Raw genomic sequence first — 2,324 nt, 5'->3', positions numbered from 1 at the left:
GGTCCTTATACAAGGATTAATGGTCTTACGATAATAGCCTATCCATTCACGTGATCTAACAGTAAATTCCTTAGCTAATCATGCCATGTATAAAAGTGTCTGTAATTGTCTGTAAAAATCTGTAAATGTCTGTAATGTCTGTAAAAATTGTAACATGTATTTCACCCCAAAGTATAAAACTGAAAATAGTTAAGAGAAAAGGGGGACATGAACTCACAGTATTGCGTCTTCGGTACTCGTAACCCAAATCTCCTCAGCAAACACGACTACCTACAATGGTCTAACGTCTATTAGACGAACGGGTCGTGCCTTGTCTTAGTATTGATTAGTGCCTTTGAGTTACGTTTTAAAGTGTCTTTAATATTTTAGTAATAATACTTCTCATGCTTGTGTATTCGTATTTCCTTCCCAAGGATGGGATATTTTACATGTGTCTGTTCATATTGGGATTATATTTTTAAGTCCCATTTTAGAGAATACATATTTAACCATATTCATGTATAAAACCAACCCCCGATATTCCGTATTTCGTTATAAAAATTATGGCGAGTTTTATGCTTGAAAAACATAGTCTAGAATATACTAGTAACGCTTGTCCCGAAAATATTTACTAAGTGTTAGGATTTTTTTGGAAAATTTCGCAATAGTATCCTTTGTAAATAGGGGTGTCCATGCTTCATACCATATCATTTTCTTTTACGTATATCCCGTAGTTCATTTTCAATAATCAAACCGACATATAGACATACAAAGCATTACTTACTTTATTTCAGCTTAATCACCCAAAACTGGACTGTTTTCGAGGATTTTTATAAAATAGTTATCCTTTTCCAAAATTTCTCAAATTTTTACAGAAGGTTCTATATGTTCCAAAATTTATTATGTAAAAATATCACAGTCCAGTTCGTTACCCATATTTTATAAAAAATCATTTTCTCGACTGCAATCAGATTTGTTACTTTCTGATTGCAGTTTACGGAATAATTCACTAAAAATTATCCGTAAGTCCGATTGACGAAATTCCAGTTGGAGGATCATCCTGACAACGGTAACCATCTCCTGTAAAAATTCCATGAGTTGATTCTACACAGGTTTCAGGTTATTACTCCGAAAACAACACGCTTTTTCTGCAGTAAAAATGCAGCTTGAGCTGCTATCCAAAAACAGTCTTTTAAAAATAGTAAACGGTCTCGAAAAATTACGATTCCAGTGCCATTTGTTTAGTTATTCCAAAATGCACATTTTAGGCTTCAGAAAATCAGTTTTTCGATTAAAAATGGTCCCGTTACAGCCTGTTGAAGTTGGCTGGAAATTCAACTCAGCAAGCTGTTTACATTGTAGAAATGACTAAAAACGCATAAACGATTGTTCTAACAACGGGTTTATCGAGAAATTAATGATCAAACGAAATGCATACTTATGCCAACATAATTCAACCAGATTTTATCATTATATAAGTTTGTGTTTCGGTTCCTTGTTCACTTTCTCTTTGTGTTCTTATTTTAAGCTTCAAACAACAATGTTTCAAACAATCGACGTAGAAGTGATTCAAGAGTTAAATCGAAGACTTACAACTAGCACAAGGGCTAGGGATGAACTTGTGAACAGAAAATGATGATGAAAATAGCGTGAGAATGCAAGGGGTGATGTTTCTTCAAGATCCCAAGCTCTAAGCTTCACAAGACTCCTTCTAACACTTGTTTTGGACTTGATAGTGAATCAAATGAGTGAGTGTTGGTGTGATGGTGGCGGTGGCGGATATGGGCAGCCAAGAGGGAGAGAGAGAGAGAGTGATAAAAAGGTGGAGTGAACTTGTAGAGAAGATGAAATGATGAGATGAATCTTATAGCCCAACCTAGTGTCATCATGGATATTTCTTGGCAAGATCAACACATAAGGAGGTCCAATCACATTAAAAAGGAATATTTCATTGGGATTTAGTGATGATTATGGGTGGGTCCCATATGTGGGCCGAAAATTTGAGAAGGGGGGGGGGTTAAGTGTAAGTTTTTATTATAAGTAGGTGATTATTTGGAAGGTTTAGGGTATTTTCTAAAGTAGTAAGTGTATGACATAGTTACATGGTGTATAGGGATTTTTGTGACCATAAATAATTTAAAATGATAAAATAATATTTCTGACAATATATTCGTGTCTCGGGTAATGTCTGGCTGTTCGGTTTCGCATCGTTCCGTTAAAGCGTTTAATTGTCCCGTATAGCGTCTTTTGTGCGTCTTTTTGTAACGAAATTAATTCCAACACTTAGGAAAGTTTCCAGGACCATTTAGTCAATACTCTGTATAATATGAGTGTGTTAAAAGCTG

General features: G+C 35.0%; 1 long non-coding RNA gene across 1 annotated transcript; it reads right to left on the bottom strand.

Annotated features, from left to right (window-relative positions):
- Positions 1 to 251, bottom strand: LOC118482005. Its single transcript, XR_004866693.1, has 2 exons — positions 218 to 251; positions 1 to 109 (listed from the first exon to the last, which is right to left on the bottom strand). It is a non-coding gene; the product is annotated as an uncharacterized LOC118482005 (long non-coding RNA).
- Between the last annotated feature and the right edge of the window lie 2,073 nt (positions 252 to 2,324).

Source organism: Helianthus annuus, chromosome 9 (assembly GCF_002127325.2).
Source record: "Helianthus annuus cultivar XRQ/B chromosome 9, HanXRQr2.0-SUNRISE, whole genome shotgun sequence".
Taxonomy (NCBI): Eukaryota; Viridiplantae; Streptophyta; class Magnoliopsida; order Asterales; family Asteraceae; genus Helianthus; species Helianthus annuus.
This window is presented reverse-complemented; position numbering and strand designations above follow the sequence as displayed.